The sequence below is a fragment of the Curcuma longa genome, chromosome 10 (assembly GCF_044706935.1).
Source record: "Curcuma longa cultivar G26 ecotype Majalengka, Jawa Barat chromosome 10, ITB_CL_G26_1.1, whole genome shotgun sequence".
NCBI lineage: Eukaryota > Viridiplantae > Streptophyta > Magnoliopsida > Zingiberales > Zingiberaceae > Curcuma > Curcuma longa.
This window is the reverse complement of record NC_133870.1, coordinates 3,055,142-3,063,140: the sequence shown is the minus strand read 5'-3', so window position 1 is coordinate 3,063,140 and position 7,999 is coordinate 3,055,142.

The following is a 7,999-nucleotide window of genomic DNA, read 5'->3' as shown; positions in this document are numbered from 1 at the left end:
GTTGGCGCCGAGATCATGACCATAGCAAGTTCACAAGCTCTTGCGGCTAAGCAATTAGCATCCACTAGGACTGAGTATTTGGTTAAAATTAAATTGAATTGAATTGAATTAATTGAAAATTAAATAAATTGTTTTTTTTCGAACCAATCGCACCGACCGAATTTTTTAATAAAAATCGAACAAATCGAACTGATATTTTATCAGTTAATTCAATTTTTTACCGAATTAATCAAATTTTTTAAATATTATAAAAATTTTACTAATGAGATTTATAAATTTATTTACTTAAAATTTATAAATTATTTTTCTAGTTTAATTAATTCAGTTTATTTAGTTTAATCGAATAAGAAATTTTAAAATCAAAATCGAATCGAATTAATCAATTTTTTTTAGAAAAAATAATCAAAATTTTGAAATAACCAAACCAAATTTTTTAATTCAGTCGGTTCAATCGATTTATTCAATTTAATCAAATTTTTGCTCACTCCTAACATCGACGGCTTGCTCGAGTGCTCGCTATGGGCTACTCACATTGAGCCCCCTCCTCTTTCCCTTCCTTTTGCTATGATTCTATGAATTCCCTTCTTCCCATCTGTTTCCCTTTCTTTCTATTGTCCATTTTGTTCACCCCTCTTCTATCCATCTTATTGGTGCAATAATATCCTTGCATGTAGTTTTGATGTTTGAATAAAAGTTTAAATTAAAAGGATATTATATGGTGTGTCGAATATGTTATGCTTGTTGTTTAACATTAATATTGGAAGTGCAATAATAAAAGTCTAAATAGGTTGAGAATTGAAAAAAAGCTCAAATATCTTGATAAATAGAAATCCAAGTAAATTTAGGATCACATACTTGACAAGTGAGATCGAAGATAGAATATTTGATAGAATATTTGGCAAATTGAAAAAACATATGCTTAGTGAGCCAAAGAAGTTCTAGAGATAATATCTTAGCATAGAAAATCCAAAGGCAAAGTTTTTTAGCATGTGAAGTCTTAAAGGCGAAACCTCTTGGCCAGTAAGTAACTTTTGTGAATGAGAGTTGAGTGCACTTGTATAATGGATCAAGAGTGGAACGAGACTTAGGAAGAGACTCAACCTTAGGAATGGCCTGAGTCAAGGGTTTAGTCGACTAGAAGTGTCTTTCAATAGATTGAAATATGAGTCAACAAATCAATTGATTCAAACTTGAATAGAATGTCATGGAATCTTTCTATTCAAGTGTCAATTGATTATGATGTAGCCAGGTCATCGCCTTATCAGAACATTGTATATGTAGCTAACGCCCTTCACAACAACAGAGGCATGTCAAGCTCCGATCTTTTGTACTCGAGCGGCCATAGTGGTTCTGGGAGGATAAGGATCTAGATCAAGCAGGCTCTCTTGAACGTCAACCTTCGATAGTCCTTGATGCACAATCAACCCCAACAAGATTACCCACTTGGAGAGTGACCTCAGGTTAATGACCAAACAACGTCCAGTAGTACGAACGGGAGATTGTCGCCCTCGGCACAACGATTCACATGTGTTGTTGGCTGAAGGGCGGCACCTCACTCGTGCAGTTATCCACATAGCTCACCCCGGGGTTTGTGTGGATGTCTACATGGACCATCCACTCCTGTGACTATATAAGGGTCCACGAAAATAAGTGAAGATATATTTTTTTTTCTTCTCACTTATGAAGAGATACAAAAGGTTACGTTAGGAAATATTGAGAGGGCTATGATGCTAAGGGATCTATGACAAAATCAGGCCTACCAGGGCGACGTACTAGGGAAATATATATAGTGCACAAAGATGAGCCTTCCTTTATGGTGGAACAAGAAATCAAAATCGTCAGAGTGATTCCTTCTTGCCCTGGACGGAACACTTGCATTGCTAAAGACCTCTCGCCAGAGTAGAGAGTATCCTTAATCACCTATCTGATCAAGAATCAAGATATCTTTACTTGGTCCACATAAGATCTGACAGGAGTTCGATCGGAAATAATGGAACATCATTTGCATGTCAAGTCGAATGCCCGCCCAATTACATAGAAAAGATGCCACTTCATCATGGAGAGAAAGATAAAGTTATATACGAAGAGTCCAAAAACTACTAGACGCTAGGCATGTGCGAGAAATATAATACTCGACCTAGCTGTTAAATGTGGTACTGGTGCCAAAGCCATCCGAGAAATGACTCATGTGGGTCGACTTTCGAGATCTCAATAAGGCATACCCCAAAGATTATTATCTCTTGCCACACATCGATTAGTTGGTAAATTCTATTGTGGGTCATTAGTTCATATCCATGATGGATGCCTATCAGGGATATAACTAAATTCCCATGACTAAGGCAGATCAAAACAAAATCAGTTTCATTACAACAGATGACACTTTCTGCTATGTCGTTATGTCATTCTCGAGTTGAAGAATACAATAGCCACATATCAAAGACTCATGGATCAAGTCTTATCGAGCAACTAGGGTGAAATATCAAAGTGTATGTTGATGATATCCTCGTCAAATCGTTACTCGCAGAAGATTTGATTCCTGACCTTGATGAGACTTTTAGGACTTTGTGAAAACATCAAATGAAGCTTAACCCCAAAAAAATGCATATTTGGGATAAAGAAATGACTATTTCTTGGTTACATTGTGATCGAGTGGGGTGTGGAGGCTAACCCGGATGGTTACAAGAAAGGATGATTTCTCAGTTACACAGTTTCATATATATATTTTCAGTCTTGTTTAGTATAGATTTGTTTCATTACAAGAGCATATTTTATATTTTTTTCATCATTTTTATATTATTTTTATTCTTTTAATTTAAAGAACTACTCTTTATGTATTTGTATTGACAGAACATGAGTTTAGAAGCTTAACCGGAGTTAAGAATCCTTGGAGCGCGCATTCCAACGTGGTACATAGTTTGGTCATGTCAAAGAAAACTACTTTATCATACTACAAAGGGAAAGGGAAGGATTGAGAGGTGAACCTAACCTTCCAACCTATAAATTCCAAACTTGAGGGTTTATTTATGAAACTAGTCTAAAACCTCTCAAGGACACCATTAGCTATTACAGAGTTTAATGGATCTACCCCGATTTGATGTTGCGAAGTAAGTGATAACACTTAGAAGATCGTGAGGCATCGTGACAAAAGCCTCCCTAAGAAAGCGATTGTTTTAGTAAGGTTACCTCGAAAGAAGACACCGCGTTTAGGTAGATACATCGATATTGTCAGAGAGAAAATATCAAGTATTTTGGGATAGACCACTTTATGTATATCAAACGCAGATGTAAGAGAGTAAATTACATTTAGAGTGTCAACGATTATCACAGTGAAATTGAAATCTTAGAATTTCTTCTAATCGATTTTCCCATAAATTCTCATTTGCTTTCTTAGTTCATTTTCTTCATGCATATTCTCTCAATTTTGACTCATTTAGATAATCTACTTTGTATGTAGACTAGTCCTCAATTTCACAGTCCTAGAGGATGATAATTTATGACTTGATAACAACTGTGCACTTACGATTTATGCACATCAAGTTTTTGACATCGTTGTTAGAGACTGTGTCAAATTGATATTAGTTTCATTATGATTTGATTAATCTAGATTTTTTTTCTTTTTTATTGCTATTTTTCTTTTTTGCTTTTTATTTCTTTTTCAATTTTTTACTACTATTTTGATTTTTAATTCCTTTTCTTTTATTTCTTTTTTTCCTTTATTTCCTTTTCTTCTTCTTATTATTTTTTATTTTTCTTTAATTTTTTTCTTTTTCTTTTTTACCTTTTATTGTTATTTTTGATTTTTTTTCTTTTCAGGTGAATAAATCTCTGGTAGGCAAGGATGAATGTTCTAACTCAAAGGTTTAATCAAGTTAATATAATGTACATTTTGCTAATGTTTATTGTAGGATTTGTGGTGCCACAAGTCATTCAACTGCCAACTGCCCAACTATTTTTGCACCTTCGCAAATTGAACAAATGGGTGACATCTTCTGGCTGTAGAATAATCAAGAGGAGAAAAACTATGGGTCACCATTACGATCCCAATAAGCATAAAAATCCAACTTAAAAATTTTACTTGAGAACTTCTTAGCAATTGAAACTAATAAGAATGAATAATTTAAGCAACAATATCAAATCTATGTAGATGTAATCAAATAGCTTGAAGGTAAGTTCAATAACTTAATTAATTATACTATATTGGAAATTCATATTGCATAGGTTCCTAGTTCCTTTTCAAAGGCTCTAGACAGACTTCTAGATCAACTTAAGATCGATCCTTTTGAATATTATGATGCTATCATTTCAAGTACCAATGAAACTTTGGAGGAGTCTAAGGTGAACAAGGAGGATGAGGATGATACAAGAACCAAAGAGGAGGAAGCCACTCAGACATCACATGAAGAGAACCTTGAGGAATATTAAATTAAGATTTTGACAAAGGAGTGTAGTGTTTTAATTCAATTACCTCCAAACCTCAAGGATCCAAGAGAGCCTTTCCTAGCCACCGTCAAAGTTGTATTCGATGCTAAACTCTCTTAGGCAATTGGTGAAAATAAAATTGCATTTGAATTATCTAAGACTACTAATCAATTTTTATTGAGGATGTTTGTTGCAGAGCAAATTGTTCACGGCATGTAGTAATAGAAGAACCACATGGACGACCCACTGACGACCCTTTAAAGATGAGAATATTCGATAAAGGGCCGAGAGAGGTAGCTAGCAAGTACCTTGTTTCTCTCCAAGTGAGGTTTAAGATATATGATCACGTTTTCAAGTTGAACATAATTAATGGAGGACCAAAGGAGGGCAACAACACAGTTAGAAAGTACCTTGTTCGACATGAGAAAGGTTTAAAAGGCACTTTATGGGCTTTTTGAGATAAGAGGAAAGTACAACCCCCCTAAACCATATGTTTCCGATTGAGATTTATAGGAGTCGAGCTTATAACCTAAAACAAACACTTCTTGGGAGGCAACTGTAGTTCTTTTTTGTTTTCATTTGAATTTTTTCCTTTGTTTCTTCAATTTTAATTTTTGCATTTGATTTCGGGGCCAGAAGGATCCACAGACTGGTCGTGGTGATTGCCACGGGTGTGGTGGAGTTTCTAGCAGGTTACATAGCAAGGTCGTGTGGAGCGATATGGTCGTACCCCATAACAACCGTGTTCCTTGAAAAAAACTCAACAAGATAGCAAGCTCCACGAGCATATAGTAAGCTCAATGGGCGAGCTATGTTGGGTGTTTGCTATACATGGGCATTCGGGAATTCCTAAATGCAACATGGGCTAACCGTGTTTAAAAGCACAATCAGGTCGCGACCTAAAGAAGGATTTAAACCCTCTTCTTCTCCTATGTTCCTCCCACATGCCCTTCTCCTTCCTCTCCAAACCTCTCCTTTCCCTTTTTTATTGAGATCAAAACTTCCAAACCTTCTCAAAGCCTTTGATTTCTCTTCTTATTCCTCTCCACAACCCAATCTCTCATCAAGAAACCCTAGCTTCTCTCTTTTCTAACCTTCTTCTTCTTCAAGAGCTAGAATCCTCAAGAGAAGTTTTCTCTTCTTCTCTTCTGCCTCAAGAGCCTTTCTCTTCTCCCATTCAAGCATTTTCTTTTCCAAACCATAAGAGAAGAACCTCTCTTCCTCTTCCACTTCTTCTTCCTCAACTAAAACCGTAACTCTCCTTTCAAAATTCTTGTTGTTTCAAATTTACGTAGGATTAGAGATGTTCAAGCAACAACGTGGAGAAGGATCAAGCTCCCATGACAAAGGGAAGGGAAAAACATTGGATAAGGTAACAATTCTAATCTCTATGACATTATTTTTAGGGATGCTAATCATAAGGCTTGTTATAATATTCTTGCTAAATGAAAAATTATGAATACTTGATACTTGGATGATCATGTTTTGAATGTTCTTGGCCTTGGGGATGATATAGATTGAAAGATGAACTGAGTAGGATGGAATGATTTAATGAGTATGAAATATTCTATATATATTAAGACCACCCTTGAGTTCTTGAATTCAGTAGAGGCCAATATTTGACAAGGTGAGGGATGCCAAGAAGGTCGGATTACTTTTCGATTATTTAACAATGATCATCAAATGATCTTGAAGGAATTTAACATGATTTTTGAATTACCTTTTGATGGAGAGAGGAGAGTACCCAATGCCTTTATTGATGATTTCTTTTGGGTCGAGATCACCATGGAAGGAGGATATGATCTTTCCCGGCCCAAAGCCACAACCCTCATGAATCCTTGTTTCCATTATCTCCACTGCATTATTCTTATTGGAGTTACATTATGAAAAAAATTTTAAAAGGCAAAAGAATACATCAACAATTCTGGTCAATAGAGATAGCGACTAAGGATGTGTGAGATCATTTAAAAAGATTGTATATTCAATCTAATTTTGCAAAACAGTATCAGTTAGAGAATGATATTCGAGTTATTATTCAGCCATGTCTAATTTGTGGGATCAACTAGCTGAACCTGTAGATTTGCATAATTTACTGACTATAGAGAGCAACAACGTTTGGTTCAGTTTTTAATGACCTTACGAGATGATTGTGAAGGACTTCGTGGGACAATCTTACATCGTCATCCTCTTCCAAGTGTTGATGATGTGGTCAATGAGTTATTGGCATAAGAGATTTGACTTAAGTCCACCTCTGGTTCTGATAAAGAAATTCTCCCTGCTCATCAATCAGTGTTTGCTATTCCTTTTAACAAAAATAAGTCTCAAGGAAAGGTTGGTCATGATGAATGCAGTTATTGCAAGGAGAAAGGTTATTGGAAAGCGTCCAAAATTATTGAAGTCATATTTTAACCAGTTATCAGATGTTTCGTGCTTTAGTTAAAACACATAATGCAGTTATTAAATGTTTTGAGTGATTTGGGTGGGGAATACATTCTAATAAATTTTCTCTGTTACTTGCTTCTGATGGTACTCTTCATCAGAGTACTGACACTCTAACAAAATGGAATTGGAGAAAGCACTGTGTTGAAACTGCCATTGTCTGCTTCAGTTCCACGTGAGTTTTGGGGTGAAGCTGTTCCTGCTGTCCATGCCATTAATAAAATTCCATCCTCTATTATCTCAGGTCTTTGTCCCTTTTCAAAAGTTGTATGGTTGTGTTCCTGATTATTCCTTCTTGAAGGTATTTGGTTCTACACATGTAGAACGTAGTAAATTGTCTCCTCGTTCTGCAATATGTGTTTTTCTTATCGTTGTTATGATACTTCAAGTCAAAAGCTTTATGTTTCTCGTCATGTTGTTTTTCTTGAACACATACCATTTTACTCACTCTCTTCTGATTCTCATCGTCCTACAAGGTCTGATCTTCTTTGTATTGATCCTTTTTCCATGGATAATGACAATTCCAATAACTCCGATGTTGAGAATTGCAGGGTTGACATTGACGACCTCCCAAGAACCTCCTGTGGTTGTTGATCCTCCCCCTCCTCCGTTACCCTGCACGTGTTCGTAAGTCCACTCAATTGCCAGATTTTGTTTACTCCACTTACTCTACTTCCTTTGTTTCTTTCTCATGTCTGAGTCCTTCCTATAAAGAGGCTATTCTTGCACTTACCGCTTCCACCAGGAAAACATATTTTATAAAGCTCGTCTTGTTGCTAAAGGATTCTCACAACAATATGGTATGGATTATGAAGAAATATTTGCTCGGTGATCTTCATGAGGAGGTTTACATGGTACCTCCATCAAGTGTTTCTCATAATCCAGGGGAGGTGTGTAAGTTAAAGAGGTCTCGATCAGTTGATGACATGATTATCACAGGAGATGATGTTGCAGAGTTAAAATTACGGTTGAGGATTTAGGTCCTCTTCGCTATTTCTTGACTGAAGTTGCTTATTCTCCTAGAGGTTATCTTCTTTCTCAATCTAAGTATATTGCCAACATTCTTGATCTGTGTATAATTGTGAGGGATGGTGAGTGTTACAACTTAACTTAGTTCTTAAGAACCAATTACCTCACCCAC